The following is an 18652-nucleotide window of genomic DNA, read 5'->3' as shown; positions in this document are numbered from 1 at the left end:
GAGGTACTATGGGATATGGAGGGGGGAAGTACTCTCAAATTTTAATTTATTCAGTGCCTAGTTCCTGTGGAACCGTCCATATCCCTAGAGTACTCCAGTGCCCCCTATGGATTAAAAGAAAAGGATTTACCTGGTAAGTACCAAAATCCTATTTTTTCATACTTTACCATCCATGTGGACAACGATTGGAAATAGTAACCCAGTACACTAATGGGGCTTTTTTGTGGCAGAAAAGTGACAAAACACCCCCAATTTTTTTTACAAATTGTCAACCTCTTTTGTGTCTACCTTTTCCATGTCGACCTTTTGACCATGTTGAACTTTACTATCTACCTATTACATGTCGACTGTTTGACCCTGTTGACCTAATGCCGGTTGGTCATCTGTGGTCGCCCTATTGGTTGTAGACCTTTTTAGTGTAGATCTAATGATCCACATCCATACATGGGTGGGTATCAGGGGAAGCAAAACTGTGTTCTTTCCTTGAGAAAGAAAGAAAGATTAGTTTTGTATCTGAGAGATTTGTGTCAACATGTTTTCAATAAACATTCATTCATTAACAAATACCCTGTTAAGTATTATTCATTCATTAGCCTCCACTTATATATCAGTAAGATTATATTGTTTTTACCTAGTACTGTACACCCAAAAACCAAGGGCGATTCAGTTGTTTTTTGTAAGATGCCATAATTAATGGGCGCCCACTATTGTAATTCAGTTGTTTTAGGCACCCTTTAATTATCGGCTTATCGCGCACACAATTAGACAGAGTTTAGCAGCATAAAGCGGCAAAACCTGACTAAACTAATGGGTGCAATGGGAAAAGTGCTGCTTGAGCGCCCAGATGACTTTTCGCACATTTCAGCTCGCCACCTCCAGGGGCTGCAAGCTGAAATGTGTGCAGCCGCGGTTATTCACACCCGAATGAAGCAACAATTGAATTGCTCCATAGGGAGCCCAAAACTAATAGATGTGGTAAAAACAATTGAATCGCTACCCCAAATGTTACAGTTTTTATCGTTTTCCTAGTAAATACAGTACTGTACACCTCCCTCAATTTATACTGCAGTAAGGTCTACAATGTTGGTTCTAGTGTGTCACTGTATTCCAGCACAGTATATGTACAAGCAACATAGAAAGCCCCTGTAAGTGCCAGTGGTGTATTCACAATCAGCAATTTACAAGTAGCTCACTAGTGCTGGTGACAGTCATCATTGTGTATTAGACATGCCTACTCTCCCGATACAGCCGGGAGGCCCCCGAAAATTGAGTATCGCTCTTGGTCCCCAGAAAGGTGGCCAAGTCTCCTGCACCAGCATCCAGCTGCTCGCATCCTCCCCCAGCCACTCACACCCCCTCTGCTGTTGCCCACAAGTGATCTGATGACGTGATTGTAGCCACTCCCCCTGCTATGCAATGTCTGTTTTCTTATCACTGTATAGCAGGGGGCGGAGCCACAATGTCATGATTGTGCCACCACACCCCCTGCACAGCTCACCTTTGTGGCTGCTACACCCCCTATGCGCCGACTGGGCATCCCCGCAGCAGAGTCGGCAAGTATGCCCTGCCTTCACTCACCCACAGCTATGGCTTGGGCAAGCATAATATGCATCTCTCTGCTGGCCTGCATCAGTTTCCCATTACCCAATCACGCCCTAACAGTTCTCTTTTTTTTCCTTAGGTCAGTGGTTCCCAAATTCTATCCTCAAGGCACCCTAACATTCCAGGTTTTAAGGATATCCATGCTTAAGCAGAGATGACATTTTGTACATTTGTCAGTTTGGTTATAACATCTGTGCACAAGCATGGATATTCTTAATACGTGTACTGCAAGCGTGCCTTGAGAACCAAGTTTGGGAGGGTTTGGCTTTAGCTAATCTGCCTGTTCTCTCCCCTGTCAGGTGGTAGTAAGTATCAGATTCATGATGGGCGACGTGCGTGGTCTGTATTTCCCAGCACATGCAGAGTGATTTTATGCGTTTTATTCCTCGCAGTCTGCCATAGGTCTTCTTGTGAGCGAGCCGCCACATGTGGACGGACTGAGTAAGCCAATATCAATAGTAGTTAGCACACCTAAAATGTTTCTTAAATGTTCAAACAGGGTATTAACAGTAAGAGAAGCCAAGTACTAGTGTGTGGTGCCTCTGACGTTGGGAGCAGAGGGCAATTATCATAGAATCCAGTATAAATATGGTGGAACATATACAGTATTTGACTTGTACAAAAAATAAAACCTATTAAAATGTTTTTTTCACATGATGCAACAACACACATTGTAAAGTGTGATAATGGGTTACATAACTTGGAGAGCTTCCACTGGTAATTTGTTGGTACCTTTAACTGTCTGTATTAATAAGCCTATTGTTTGCAGCACAAGCACAGTAACAATAAGGGCATTATAGCCTGTCAGTCTGTACTGCTTCACATGAGATCAGCACAGCAGGCTCCGGTGTCCCAAGTCCTCTGTACATACTGTAACACTTGTCTTTTCTTCATTCTTACATGTTGCATAGCATTAAAGTGAAATACTGTATCTCTGTAAGTAATGTTTATAACTACTTTATATGGGGCTGGCACTTCCTATCTTTCCCTCGTACATTCCTTCCTTACTTTTCAGTTCCCCAGATCTATCCGCTTACCCTCCACCAGTATCCCTGCTCCCTGCCCCAGTATGGGATTGCTCACCGGGTTACCGGCAGCGGTATGGTGCCCCAGTCAGGATCCCGGCGGCGGTATTGTGACAGCCGGGATCCCGACAATCGGTATGCTGACCGCATACCCCCAGTATATCTATTACACTTCCTCTCACTTCTTCCTCTCCTCCTCCTTTTATATCTTACCGTGTACCCTCCTGCCCTCCTCCACCCTTGCCACTATCACCTCACTCTTCTTCCTCCACCACAAACTACCCATGCACCATACTGCACCCCTACAACCAGAGTCGGACTGGCCCACAGGGGGAACCCCCGGTGGGCCCCACTGCCTGTGGGCCCTCCTCCTCCTCCTTTAGGGATCAGGTTCCAGACTATCCTAGTGCACTTGAATTATGCATTATACATATGTTACATTATACTTCACAAGAATATGGTATTTCTGCTGCGGGGTACACTGGGCTCCACAAGGATTAACATCGGGGTGTAGAGTAGGATCTTGATCCGAGGCACCAACAGGCTCAAAGCTTTGACCTTCTTCCCAGGAAGGCATCACCATTTGGACCTTGCTGCCCGGAGAATCTCCACCACTAATCCCGCTATCACACAAAGTGCCGTAGAACAGGGGACAAGGCTGACGCGAGACCTGGCAAAGGAGGTCCGCACCCCGTATATCAGAAGCCGAGGCGGCCGTGAGTATCCGGCATCACACATTGCGGCTGCTACTAACAGGGGTCGTAGCATACCGCTGTGAACATTCGTATAACACAGCGCTCTCCCCCTGCTAGCACAAACCTTTATAAGTGGCAATATAGAGACTGTATCATTTAACATTCCGGCTCAAAGAGACTAGTGTGTCCACTGAAAAGTTCTTAATACAACTTGGTTACAAGTAACCCAATGGACTGATAAAAGCGGAGTCTATATGGACGTTATTATGCACTGAATGGAGTTAAGGGCACTCGATTGAGGAAAATTGCACGTGTATTTATACTTATGAAATTTTTTAAATGTTGTTTTATATATGGAGTATAAATAAACTAAATATGTTTTAAATTAATTTATCCAAGCTCTAGCGCTCCCTTGATAGTCTTGATCTTGTTTATATTAATTGATTGGTGGAACAGTACCACTGGTGGGAGCTGCAAGAAATTGGTATCTAGAAATTATTCAACACATATTTGGTGGCTTATGTAAGTGCTGGGTTTTGTACACATTTTTGATTTCTTCCCAAGATGCATAGCGCCGCCTCCTATATCACCCCGCCTCCATGCACAGGAGCTCAGTTTGTAAGTTGGTGCCATGCAGTAAGCAGGCACTTAACAGGAGGGCTGCCTGAGGCAGTCCATTAATAGCTTAAATGACAGAAAGAAGATTTTTCTACACAAGACTTCAAGGGCTGCAGCAGGCAAAGTCTCAGAGACTTTTCTGTTTGCAGCTCCCTCACCCCCAGCGGCACTGTATACTCCCACGCCCTGGTTGCTGGTCACTGCAGCGGAGGCGCCGATTCCTTCTAAATGTGAGTCACACAGATGCCGCCATCCTCCCGGATCGTGGGGCTGCAGCTACGGGGGAGGTAAGGGGTTTCTGTGCCCGCAGTTTACCGTGATCCAGCGCAGCCGTAGGGGGCGGGCCGCACGTGCGCTGGTGTGGACACTGGTTACTGGGCAGCCGCTCCACTAGCCACCAGGGACACTCATGGGCACAGGTCTGGGGGGCTGCCCGTCAGCCTGCTTCCAAAACTGACAAGCCTGCCGCATGACGGGGCGGGCCTCCCTCTGGGGGATCCCAGGGTGGGGGGGCCGACTAGCCTGAGTAAGGGAAGTCGTCGCTCGAGGTTACGCCGTACCCTTCAATAATCGTCCCCCTCATTGATTTTGCCTGACAGATGTTACTCTGGACCCGGCAAAGGCAAACACTCTGCATTCAGAGGTATATTCCCTCCTGACCACAGGAGTGGTAGTACAGGCGCCTCTGACTCAGAGAGGCAAAGGGTACTATTCACCGCTGTTTCTAGTCCCGATACCGAACAGGTCCTCGCGGCCCATTCTCAATCTAAAGTCCTTGAACAAGTATGTGTGGGTCTCCTAGTTTCGTATGGAAACTCTGTGCTCTATTGTTCTGGCCTTAGAGCCTGGGGACTATATGGTCTCCCTGGACAAACAGGATGCCTACCTGCATTTTCATATTACAGTGTCTCATCAGCAGTACCTGAGGTTTGCGGTGGGCTACCTTCATTACCAATTTTGGGCGTTACCCTTTGGTTTGACAATGGCTCCCCGAGTTTTCACCTAAGTAATGGCGGTCATGACGGCTACACTCCGCCGTCAAGGGGTCAGGATCCTACCACAATTGGACGAATTGTTGATCCTGGCAAATTCCCCAGAACTTCTCCTGTGACATCTAGATCTGACGCTCCAGTTCATGATAGTCCACGGGTGGCTAATCAACTGGAAGAAATCCTCCCTGGTTACTGCTCGGAGCATGGTATACCTGGGAGCGTTATTGGACGCTCACAACCAACGATTGTTCTTGTCTCAGGAGAAAGTCCTGAAGCTTCATGACAGGATTCGATGCTTCCTATCTCGTCCGCAAGTGTCGATACATTCGGCAATGCAAGTGCTAGGTCTCATGGTGTTGGCTTTCGACATGGTGGAGTACGATCAATTCCATTCTCGCCCTCTGCAGACGTTAATTCTGAACAAGTGGGACAGCTTGCCTCTCCTTGTCTTCAGAGGTCCGCCTGTCACTTAGCTGGTGGCTTCAGTACCAACGATTGAGCAGGGGCTGTCCCTTCTGGATATCCAACTGGGTCCTGTTGACCACGGATGCCAGTCTGAGAGGTTGGGGCGCAGTGTGGGAACAACACTCTCCTCAGGGTCAGTGGACCCAAGGAGGAGTCTCTACTCCCAGTAATTATTCTGGAACTACAGGCAGTGTTCAATGCATTGACAATGGCCCAGCATCTAATACAGAACAGACCTGTTCAAGTACTATTGGACAATGCCACCATGGTGGCGTACATCAATCATCAAGGCGGCACTCGAGGCTGCATGGCAATGAGGGAATTATCACGGATACTTCAGTGGGCAAAACGCCATTGGCTGGCCATATCCGCAGTGTTCATTCCGAGAGTCCTAAACTGGGGAGCGGAATTTCTCAGTCATCAGGACGTACACGCCGGAGAATGGAGCCTCCGTCCAGAGGTGTTTCAACTTCTCGTGGACAAGTGGGGCCTTCCAGATGTGGACCTGATGGCGTCTCGACACAATCACAATGTTCCGGTCTTCGGAGCAAGGACAAGGGATCCTCAAGCAGCGTTCGTGGATGATCTGTCAATCCCATGGAACTATCGGCTGCCGTATGTGTTCCCTCTGGTGTCACTCCTGCCCAGAGTAATACGGAAGTTCAAGCAAGAAGGAGGAAACCTACTTCTGGTCGCTACAGCGTGGCCCAGGCGGCACTGGTTCTCTGATCTACAGGGCCTCTCGTTGGATCGTCCCATTCTACTTCCACAATGACCAGTTCTCCTCGTTCAGGGCCCTTGTGTTTACCAGGACTTGGCTCATCTGGCTTTGACGGCATGGCTCTTGAAGCTTCCGTCCTGAGGGCCGAGTTTTTCTGAGGTGGTCGTTCAAATTATGTTGAAGGCCCGTAAACCGGCTTCTGCTCGGATTTACCATAGGGTCTGGAACGCTTACTTTACCTGGTTTGCGTCTCTCAATCGTGACATTTTCAAGTTTAGCACGGCCAAACTGTTGGCCTTCCTGCTACAGGGCCTGGACTTAGGCCTTCGTCTGGCCTCCCTCAAGGTTCACATTTCTGCCTTGTTGGTTTGGTTTCGGAGAAAGATTGCTGCCCTACCCGATGTTCATACGTTCACTCGGGGCGTGTTGCGGATTCAGCCTCCTTTTGTACCGCCTGTGGTTCCTTGGGCTCTGTCGGTGGTTCTGGAGGCCTTGCAAGAGTCTCCGTTTGAACCTCTTGCATCTGCGGACCTTAAGTGGCTCTCCCTTAAGGTTTTGTTTTTGCTGGCTATCGCTTCTGCTAGTCGGGTCTCGGACTTGTGTGCCTTATCCTGTAAGTCCCCCCATTTGATTTTTTCCCCGTGACCGGGCGGTTCTTAGAATGCGACCGGGTTAGTTACCCATGGTGGTGTCTTCCTTCCACCTTAACCAGTAGATTGTGGTTCCGGCCTTTACTTCTCCTGAGTTCTTTGGATGTGGTACAGGCTCTCCGTATCTCTGTGAAGAGAATATGTGAAGAGAATATCCTCCAATAGGAAATCTGATTCTCTTTTTGTACTGTTTGGTTATCACAAACGTGGCTGGCCTGCATCCAGGCAGATCCTGGCCAGATGGATTAGAATGGTGATTGCACGTGCTTATGTACAGGCTGGTCGTCCAGCTCCTGCTACCATTGAAGCCCATTCTACTCGGTCGATTGGACCTTCTTGGGCGGCCCACCGTGGTGCGACCCTTGAACAATTGTGCAAGGCGGCTACGTGGTCCTCAGTGAACACGTTCATAAGGTTATATGCCTTCGATATTCCCGCCTCCCAGGATGCTTCCTTTGGACGCCGGGTTCTTGTGACCGCTACAGTGCATCCCCTCCCATAAGGAACTGCTTTAGGACATCCCCGATGTTAATCCTTGTGGAGCCCAGTGTACCCCTCAGCAGAAAACGAGATTTATGGTAAGAACTGACCGTTGTTAAATCTCTTTCTGCGAGGTACACTGGGCTTCACAAGGCGCCCACCCTGATGCACTTTGCTTCTTTGGGTTGGTATGGCATTAGCCGATGACACTATCCCCTGTGGTGAGTGTGTGGTCTATGTGGCTACTCATGTTTGTCGTCTCTGGTACCTGCTACTGCATTGGGCTGGTTAACGAAACTGAGCTCCTGTGCATGGAGGCGGGGTGATATAGGAGGTGGCGCTATGCATCTTGGGAAGAAGGTCAAAGCTTTGAGCCTGCTGGTGCCTCGGATCAAGATCCTACTCTACACGCTGATGTTGATCCTTGTGGAGCCCAGTGTACCTCGCAGAAAGAGATTTAACAACGGTAAGTTCTTACCATAAATCTCGTTTTTATTACATTTATCAGGACAATCTCTGTGCAGAAAAGCTTGTTTCTGCAGAGGGAAAGATTCATCAATTTACACCACATGGTAGCAATAGATGCATCCGGTTCTGTCCGTTTGAAGGCGACGACCAAAGAGATTCATGCATTAGTGTGATCGATAGCGATCTCGCACGCAGTGAATGACAGGTAGTGAGCGTTTGTAGGAGGCAACTGGGGGGGGGGGGGGGTTGTCAAACAAAGGTGTTTCACAGCCGGCGACTGAGAATTTGTTTGCAGTTGTACTGGACCCACCATCTTAAGGCTCATACACACTTGGCGAGAAAATGAGCAACATTTTCCCCTTCCTGAGCGACGTCGGGTTGGCAACTATCGTCGCTGTCAGCAGTGCATGCATGCTCGATCTGGACTGTCGTCCAGGAGCTGCATGCACGGCCGGCCGCCGTGTGACGCCACTGATCGATACGAGTGGTCATATCCCTCAGTGTGTATGGGCCGCCGCCGACCGGCCAGCCCGGGAGGGGAAACACTAGGTGACGACGCTCATAGGGCGACGTCGTCTAGTGTGTATGGACCTTCAGTTCTGGCGTATGTAACGAATTAGAGTACTAGCCACTGGTAATCTCTGTACACGTACATGTAACTGCAGAATTTGATATTTTTGCAGATCCGCTGCATATGAGATTACAGTGGCGACTGCATTTGTGTCCGTCTCTGAATCAGGCCTCGATTGTGTAAACCCCCTTTAAGCTCAGATTGAAAACAATCATGCAGCTTCAGAGGAGATAACTCTGTAGGAAACCTGTAACCTCTCTCCTACCAGCTCCCGACAACCATTCCTTCCCATCAGAGTCACCTCAAACATGAATGCCGGGAGAATATAATTTCCCGATTCGCACATGGAAGGAGATAATAAAGTAATGAGCTCTCACACAGCTATGTAACATGGCCGGGATGTAACCAGCTGTCTCTGTGTGCGTTCTTGGTCTAGGACAGGCATGTCCAAACTACGGCCCTCCATCTGTTGTGAAACTACATATCCCAGCATGCCCTGACAGTTTTGCTGTCTGAGAACGCTAAAGCTGCGTCAGTGCATGCTGAGATGTGTAGTTTCTCAACAGCTGGAGGGCCGCAGTTTGGACATGCCTGGTCTAGGACCAACCATTTACATCTGCTTAGATACGTGCAGTTGTCTTCTGGCTGACAGCAGGGGACTTTTGCTGTCAAATGTCTTTCCGCAATATTTCCCACATACAGAATAGCAGAAGACTGTGGGGTCAGGAAAGATGATCAAGTCAACTTGTCGACATTCTGAAGATCAATGGGTTCTGTAGGGCAACATGGTCATTAAGTCGACAATATGGTATGTCGACTTATTTAAAATGTTATCCTTCTGAATGTCGACACGTTTTACCACATCCGAAAAGGGTATCTGGTTAACTTGTCTGCAGAAGGACACCAAAATATTGACAGGTTCTGAATGTTGACGTGGTTATTAGGTCAGCGGTGAATGGACTTCATTCAGACCCGATCGCACGCTGCATTTTTTCCGCAGCCGTGAGATCGGGTCTCTCCTGCGCATGCGTGTGACCTGCAATATGCAGGTGCGTCGCTGCCCGTTGACGGGGGTCACCAGAGAGCGACGGCTTCTACGACGGAAGCGATCGCAGGGGCGATCGCAAGAAGATTGACAAGCAGAAGGTGTTCCTGGGCGGCAACTCACCGTTTTCTGGGCGTGTCGGATGAAATGCAGGCATGTCCGGCCGTTTCCTGGGAGGGTTCCTGACGTCAGCTTCTTCAGGAATCAGATCATGTTAAATGTAGACATTCTGAACGTGTCAACGTTGTAAAATGTCAACTTGTCTACATATTGATTGTCGGGTCGTTTTGGGAAGATGGGGAAACAAGGCCCAAATGCAATGTCACACGCACACCAGCTATTGTTGAACTATAAGTCTCAGAGATGCAAAGAAATTACCAGGAGGGCAGTTTTGGGAAGGTGAGTCCTATTCTGGTTGCTGTGAGACTTGAGCATGTTCTCTTCTTATGGCTTTCATCCCTATTTACTCACACACAATTAATACGATTATGTTATCCTGCTATGATAAAATCGCTAGCAATGAATGTGGACTGGTTTCTAGTGTGTAGTGTTTCTTACATATGTTTATAATGCAGGTTATGTCCCTGACTGAACGGAGGTTTGGTAGCTGATTCTTAGTGATTCCTTGGCTGATAGAGTTGGGACTATGGTGGTTTGGGGGAGGGAAAGTGGCTCTATCTATTAAAGTACTGTATTGGGTGGTAATAATGCACCTTCCATAGTATTAAGATGCCACTTCTGGTTTTGAGCTATGACTCCACGCTACAACGTTCTCTACTCCAGGGGTGGGCGTCCTGTCAAAATTGCACCAATATTATATATATATATATATATATATATATATATATATACACTGCTCAAAAAAATAAAGGGAACACTAAAATAACAAATCCTAGATCTGAATGAATGAAATATTCTTATTAAATACTTTGTTCTCTACATAGTTGAATGTGCTGACAACAAAATCACACAAAAATTATCAATGGAAATCAAATTTATTAACCCATGGAGGTCTGGATTTGGAGTCACACTCAAAATTAAAGTGGACAAACACACTACAGGTGTTACGCACACCAGTGCTAACAGGAGTATACCGGTGTATGAACAGAGAGGGATGCGAGGCAAAACGAACTCCCAGACAGTATAACACAACATACACAGGAGGTGATGGAATAACTAATAAACACAAAATGAACGGGGAAGCCCAAAGGCTCAGGAATTGGGTGTCTCCCTAGTGTCAGGAATGCTCAGATGGAATAGAGCGGACAATGAAGCGAGATGTAGTGCTTTAACATGTGGAGCACCCAAAATTATGTTGCTAAGAGCAACAGAAAACCCCCCAAAGGGTTACCAACGGGTGTGGGAATAAACTCCTTGGTCAGAGATAGAAATATAGACACAAGGAGAGTATCCACAATCCTAACCCCCACTTGCAGGGCACAGGTTCAGCTTACTGCCACTAAACTGACACCCGGACGCCCTGCACAGTGAGGGAGAATTAAGCAAGCAGGTCTGAGAGTACAGCCGCAAACCTGCTGGGTTCACAGAATAGCAAAAGAACCCCAGCAGGTTAAACAACTGACTCCAGTCTTACTGCTAGGTCCGGATTGGCAGAATGAAGTACCGAATCCCAAGGCCTATTCGCAGTAAGCAACAAGTAAATACAAAGTCACACAGTACTAGCTAACTCTCTGGAACTGACTAACAAACTAAGATTCAGCAGCATTTGCCTAGCCTGAGAGGATGGTTTATATAGCAGGTGCTGTCCACGCCCCACTCAGACCTCACAGACTGTGAGCACAAAACCAGCGCCGGATTCCCTGCCGTGCACAGAGCCTGTAACCACTACACAGTAAAAACCCGGACCGGAGTATCAGCTGCGCTCAGGTTACTTCGCTAACACTTGCCTCCCGGTTGCCATGGCGACGTGGCAGTACAGAACAGGAGATACTAACAGTACCCCCCCTCTGACGAGGGGTCAAAGAACCCCTACCACCGGGTTTATCGGGGAACTGCGAGAAGAAAGAGCGTATCAGTCTGGGGGCATGAAGATCACAACTGCGCACCCACGACCGCTCCTCCGGGCCATACCCATTCCAGTGCACCAAAAATGACAGCCGACCCCGAACCATCTTGGAGTCAAGAACCCTTTCAACCACAAACTCCCTCTGACCCCGTATCAGAAGAGGAGAAGGTCTTCCACTGGAAGAAGGATTACTAACCGCCAGTTTTAAAAGGGAACAATGAAATGTTTTATTGATACCCAATGAACGGGGCAGATCTAACTGAAATGCCACCGGATTGATAACCCTGGTGATCTTATAAGGGCCGATGAACCGGGGGCCTAACTTATGAGATGGCTGTCTCAACTTCAAATTCTTGGTGGACAACGTGACGAAGTCTCCTAATTTGAAGCTGCAGGGTCTTCTCCGCTTATCAAAAACCCTTTTGGTCACTAATGACACAGACACAAGGGCTTTCTTAACTTTCCTCCAAATACCCCTAAGGGCCGAAACCACAGAGGAACCACCAGGCGTGGAATCCAGGGGGTCAAAAGAATTGGCCTTAGGATGATGCCCATACACACAAAGGAAGGGAGAGATCCCTGTAGCAGAGTGAGCCGCGTTGTTATTGGCAAACTCTGCCATGGACAGATGAGCAACCCAGTCAGTATGACACTTGGAGACATAACACCTGAGGAACTGCTCCAAGAACTGGTTCACCCTCTCAGTCTGCCCATTAGACTGTGGATGGTAGCCTGACGACAAGCTCACAGAAATCAGGAGATCAGAACAAAATGCCCTCCAGAATTTGGCCACAAACTGGGATCCACGGTCAGAGACCACATCAAGTGGCAACCCGTGGAGGCGCACAACATGCTGCATAAATAACTCAGACAGGCGTCTGGCCGATGGCAACCCAACCAGTGGAACGAAATGCGCCATCTTCGAAAACCTGTCAACGACAACCCAAATGGCTGTCATCCCCGAGGATTTGGGCAAGTCCACCACAAAATCCATGGAAATGTGGGTCCATGGCTTAGATGGAATAGAGAGTGGATGTAATGGGCCGACAGGAACCCCTCTAGGAGTTTTATTTCAGGCACAAACGTCACATGCCCGAACCCACTGATCCACATCCCTAGCCACCGAGGGCCACCACACCGCCCTAGACAGCAACTCCCGAGTTCTGGCAATACCCGGATGCCCTGCCGACCTCTTGGCATGGAATTCCCGGAACACTCGCTGTCTTAACCTAGGAGGCACAAACAAGAGACCTACCGGAAGGTCTGGAGGAGCCTGGTCCTGTGCTCTAAGGACTAATGACAAGAGGTCCTGGGTAATGCCCACTTTAATACATGATGGGGACACAATGGGCAATGGCTTTTCGGTGATCTCTTGGACTGGAGCAAAACTCCGCGAGAGCGCATCAGCCTTGATGTTTTTTGACCCAGGGCGATATGTTATCAAAAAATTAAAGCGTGCAAAAAACAAAGCCCATCGTGCTTGCCTGGCATTGAGCCGCTTCGCTGACTCTAAATATGCCAGATTCTTATGGTCGGTAAGAATTGAGACCACAAACTTGGCCCCCTCAAGCCAGTGTCTCCACTCCCCGAGTGCATCCTTTATAGCCAACAATTCCCGGTTACCCACATCATAATTCATCTCGGCAGACGAAAATTTACGGGAAAAGTAAGCACAGGGATGAAGGCGATGATCAGACACCCCCATCTGAGAGAGCACTGCCCCAATACCTATCTCAGAGGCATCCACTTCTACCACAAAAGGACGCTCTGGATCTGGGTGTCGCAGCACCTTGGCCGAGACAAATGCCCTTTTGAGACGGGCAAAGGCCGCTTTGGCCTCACAAGACCAGTGAGCAACATCCGCCCCTTTCTTAGTGAGTGCCACCAAGGGGGCCATGATAGACGAAAATCCAGCGATGAACCGTCTATAAAAATTCGCAAAGCCCAGAAAACGCTGAAGCGCCTTCAAACTAGTGGGCTGCACCCAATCCAGGACTGCCTGTACCTTAGAACCCTCCATTTGGAAACCTTCTTAGGAGATAATATACCCTAGAAATGCGATTTGCTGGACTTCAAATTCGCACTTCTCCAGCTTCGCCCCAAGCTGGTGGTCTCTGAGTTTCTGGAGGACTAAGCGTACATGCTTCCGATGTTCCTCCAGGGAATGGGAGAAAATTAGGATGTCATCTAGATAAACAACTAAAAATCTATCCAAATATTCCCTGAGCACATCGTTCATGAATTCCTGGAAGACTGCCGGGGCATTAGAGAGCCCAAAAGGCATCACCAAATATTCATAATGCCGAGTGGGTATTAAAGGCAGTCTTCCATTCATCCCCCTCTCTTATTCGGATTAGATTGTAAGCACCGCGTAGGTCAATCTTAGAAAAAATGGTGGCAGTACGAAGCTGGTCAAACAAAACCAAAATGAGAGGCAGTGGGTACGAGTTTTTAATCGTGATACGGTTCAATTCCCTTAAGTCGATGCAGGGTCGCAACGAACCGTCCTTTTTACCCACGAAGAAGAACCCCGACCCAACTGGGGACTGTGAGGGTCTGATAAAACCCTTAACCAAGTTCTCCTGAATGTACTCTGCCATAGCCTGAGTCTCAGGACGTGACAGGGAGTACAACCTGCTCTTGGGAAGCTTAGCATCCGGCAACAAATCAATGGCACAGTCATAGGGGCGATGGGGAGGTAGTACCTCCGCAACTTTTTTGGAGAACACATCCGCAAAATCTGCATAACATCCTGGCAATCCTGGCAAACTTAGCTGCGAGAGCCTGACTGGAAGGCTCAAGCAACTCCTGAAACAATCACTACCCCAACTAAGAATCTCCCCAGAGACCCAGTCAAATTGAGGGTTATGGGCCCTTAACCAGGGTAACCCCAAAACCAATGGGGCAAAAGAACAGACAGTCACAAAGAAAGACAATTTTTCAGAGTGTGTGGCTCCAATAAACAAAGGAATTTGGCTGGTGCAGGAGGTAATTTTACCCTGGGACAATGGTTCCCCGTTTAACCCACAGATCTCAATCTCTGATGCCAAAGGTACTGAGGGAACAGAGTGTTCCAGGGCGAATTGACGGTCCATGAAAACCCCATCGGCCCCACTGTCAACAAAGGCCTCAGTCTTGACAGTTTGACCGAGGATCTCCAAAGTCACCGGAATGAGAAAAGTCTTTTTGGGAAAATCTGACTTCTGGCCTGACAGGATATTTCCCATCACCCTCAGGCCCTGAAGTTTTCCGGCTTTTCTGGGCATGATACTACGACATGACCTTTATTCCCACAGTACAAACACAAACCCTGCTGTCTCCTCCGCGTCTTCTCACGCGAGGAGAGGCGGGTAGCCCCAATCTGCATAGGCTCCTCGGAATATTCCTCAGAGTCTGAGGTTCCCTTGGGAAAAAAGGAAACTGCGGTCTCCCTTTCAAGCCTACACTCTCTCAGCCGTCTATCCACCCGGATGGATAACTGCATGAGCTGATCTAAGCTATCAGGCGAGGGATATTGTACCAGTTGGTCCTTTATCTGGTCAGAAAGGCCCCTTCGGTACTGGTTTCTCAGGGCTGGGTCATTCCACTGGGTATCATGAGCCAACCTCCGAAACTCCGTACTATAAACCTCAGCTGGCCGTCGCCCTTGCTTTAGGACCGTAATCTGAGCCTCGGCTGAAGCCATCTTGTCAGGGTCATCATACAAAATGCCCAGTGCCGTAAAAAAAGCATCAACACTTTTAAGCGACGGACAGTCAGGCTGTGCCCAGACCTGTGGGTCTCCTTGTAGCAAGGAAATCACCATGCCCACCCGCTGAATCTCCGACCCAGAAGACTGGAGCCTAAGCCTGAAATATAGCTTGCAGCTCTCCTTGAAACAAAAGAACTGCGAGCGATCTCCAGAAAAACGATCCGGGAGATTTACTTTCGGCTCCTTAACCCCTAAACTTGCCGCTGCTGCTGCGGGAGCTCCGCTAGCAGCCTGCGGGGTGTTCATTTTAATGGACATCTCATTAAATTGTCGAGTCAGGACCTGCACCTGATCGACCACCTGTTGCAAAGTATTTTGAGGGGTATGCTCCATATTCCCACAAAATTTCAACAGGAGTAGGGCTGCTGAATATGTTACGCACACCAGTGCTAACAGGAGTATACCGGTGTATGAACAGAGAGGGATGCGAGGCAAAACGAACTCACAGACAGTATAACACAACATACACAGGAGGTGATGGAATAACTAATAAACACAAAATGAACGGGGAAGCCCAAAGGCTCAGGAATTGGGTGTCTCCCTAGTGTCAGGAATGCTCAGATGGAATAGAGCGGACAATGAAGCGAGATGTAGTGCTTTAACATGTGGAGCACCCAAAATGATGTTGCTAAGAGCAACAGAAAAACCCCCAAAGGGTTACCAACGGGTGTGGGAATAAACTCCTTGGTCAGAGATAGAAATATAGACGCAAGGAGAGTATCCACAATCCTAACCCCCACTTGCAGGGCACAGGTTCAGCTTACTGCCACTAAACTGACACCTGGACGCCCTGCACAGTGAGGGAGAATTAAGCAAGCAGGTCTGAGAGTACAGCCGCAAACCTGCTGGGTTCACAGAATAGCAAAAGAACCCCAGCAGGTTAAACAACTGACTCCAGTCTTACTGCTAGGTCCGGATTGGCAGAATGAAGTACCGAATCCCAAGGCCTATTCGCAGTAAGCAACAAGTAAATACAAAGTCACACAGTACTAGCTAACTCTCTGGAATTGATTAACAAACAAAGATTCAGCAGCATTTGCCTAGCCTGAGAGGATGGTTTATATAGCAGGTGCTGTCCACGCCCCACTCAGACCTCACAGACTGTGAGCACAAAACCAGCGCCGGATTCCCTGCCGTGCACAGAGCCTGTAAACACTACACAGTAAAAACCCGGACCGGAGTATCAGCTGCGCTCAGGTTACTTCGCTAACACTTGCCTCCCGGTTGCCATGGCGACGTGGCAGTACAGAACAGGAGACAGTTAAATTGCAAGGACATTCATAAAAATAAGGTAGATGAAAATACATTTACAGAGGAGAAGGTCCTAACAGAACTTTCAAAACTAAAAGTGGATAAATCAATGGGACCAGATGGGATACACCCAAGGATACTCAAAGAGCTAAAAGATGTCCTGGTTACACCTTTAACAGAATTATTTAACCAGTCACTAAATACAGGTGATATTCCAGAGGACTGGAAAAGAGCAAATGTAGTTCCACTGCACAAAAGTGGAAGCAAGGAAGAAGCAAGTAACTACAGACCAGTAAGCCTTACATCAGTAGTAGGGAAAGTAATGGAAAAACTATTAAAAGAAAGAGTAGTGGAATATCTTAAATCAAACAACTTACAGGATCCAAAACAGCATGGATTTACTGGTGGGAGATCATGCCAAACAAATCTTATTGACTTTTTTGACTCTGTGATGAAAATAATAGATCAAGGGGGAGCTGTAGATGTAGCATATCTAGACTTTAGTAAGGCATTTGACACTGTCCCACATCACAGACTGCTAAATAAACTTGAAAGCCTGAGGGTGGATTATAAATTAGTGAAATGGATAAGAACCTGGTTGCAGGATAGGAAACAGACAGTTGTAGTTAATGGAGTGCAATCTATGGAGGGAAATGTTACCAGTGGAGTACCCCAGGGATCTGTACTTGGTCCAGTTCTCTTTAATATCTTTGTTGGTGACATTGCAGATGGTATTGAAGGGAAGATATGCCTTTTTGCAGATGATACAAAGATATGCAACAGGGTAGACACACCGGGAGGGGTCAAACAAATGATTGATGACCTAGGTAGGCTTGAGAAATGGTCAAGAACGTGGCAACTACAGTTTAATGCTAAAAAATGCAAAATCATGCACTTGGGTCTCAAAAACCCAAAGGCTAAGTATAGTATCAAGGGTACTATAATGGAAACTACTGAGGAGGAAAGAGATTTAGGAGTCACTATTTCAAGTGACTTGAAGGCAGGAAAGCAATGCAACAAAGCAATGAGAAAGGCAAGTCAGATGCTTGGTTGCATAGGGAGAGGAATCAGTAGCAGGAAAAAAGAAGTGATAATGCCACTGTATAGGTCATTGGTAAGGCCCCATCTGGAATACTGTGTCCAGTTCTGGAGACCCTATCTCCAGAAGGATATAAATACATTAGAGAGTGTACAAAGAAGGGCAACTAAAATGGTGCATGGCCTACATCACAAAACTTACCCGGAAAGGCTAAAAGATCTTAACATGTATAGTTTGGAGGAGAGAAGGGAAAGGGGAGACATGATAGAAACTTTCAAATATATAAAGGGTCTTAACAAAGTTCAGGAGGGAAACATTCTTCAAAGGAAAAGAAGTATTAGAACTCGAGGGCATACATTGAGACTGGAGGGGGGGAGGTTCAGGGGAAATTTAAGGAAAAATTACTTCACAGAAAGGGTAGTGGATAAGTGGAATAGCCTCCCATCAGAGGTGGTAGAGGCTAAGACTGTAGGGCAATTTAAACATGCTTGGGACAGGCATATGAATATCCTTACAAAGAATCAAGATTAAAAAAGGGTTGAGATTGCCTAAAGGATAAAATAAAAAAGGGGCAGACTAGATGGGCCAAGTGGTTCTTATCTGCCGTCAAATTCTATGTTTCTATGTTTCTATGTATCCTAACAACAGGCTGATCCAACTTTGATGTAATGTCCTTAAAACAAGTCGAAATGAGGCTCAGTAGTGTGTGTGGCCTCCACGTGCCTGTATGACCTCCCTACAACGCCTGGGCATGCTCCTGATGAGTTGGCGGATGGTCTCCTGAGGGATCTCCTCTCAGACCTTTACTAAAGCATCCGCAAACTCCTGGACAGTCTGTGGTGCAACGTGACATTGGTGGATGGAGCGAGAAATGATGTCCCAGATGTGCTCAATTGGATTCAGGTCTGGGGAACGGGCGGGCCAGTCATATGGCTGGAGTGTGTCAGCAGTTCCTGCAAGATGAAGGCATTGATGCAATGCCTTCATCTTGCAGGAACTGCTGACACACTCCAGCCACATGAGGTCTAGCATTGTCTTGCATTAGGAGGAACCCAGGGCCAACCACACCAGCATATGGTATCACAAGGGGTCTGAGGATCTCATCCTGGTACCTAATGGCAGTCAGGCTACCTCTGGCGAGCACATGGAGGGCTGTGCGGCCCCCCAAAGAAATGCCACCCCACACCATTACTGACCCACTGCCAAACTGGTCATGCTGGAGGATGTTGCAGGCAGCAGAACGTTCTCCTTGG

The 18652-nt window shown here is 47.8% G+C and overlaps 1 protein-coding gene across 1 annotated transcript in view; it reads left to right on the top strand.

Moving 5' to 3' along the window:
- The window catches only part of CSTPP1 (centriolar satellite-associated tubulin polyglutamylase complex regulator 1), a 354572-nt gene that overhangs the window by 283060 nt on the left and 52860 nt on the right, over positions 1-18652 (top strand). The window lies entirely within an intron of this gene.

Source organism: Pseudophryne corroboree, chromosome 11 (genome assembly GCF_028390025.1).
Source record: "Pseudophryne corroboree isolate aPseCor3 chromosome 11, aPseCor3.hap2, whole genome shotgun sequence".
Lineage (NCBI taxonomy): Eukaryota > Metazoa > Chordata > Amphibia > Anura > Myobatrachidae > Pseudophryne > Pseudophryne corroboree.
This window is presented reverse-complemented; position numbering and strand designations above follow the sequence as displayed.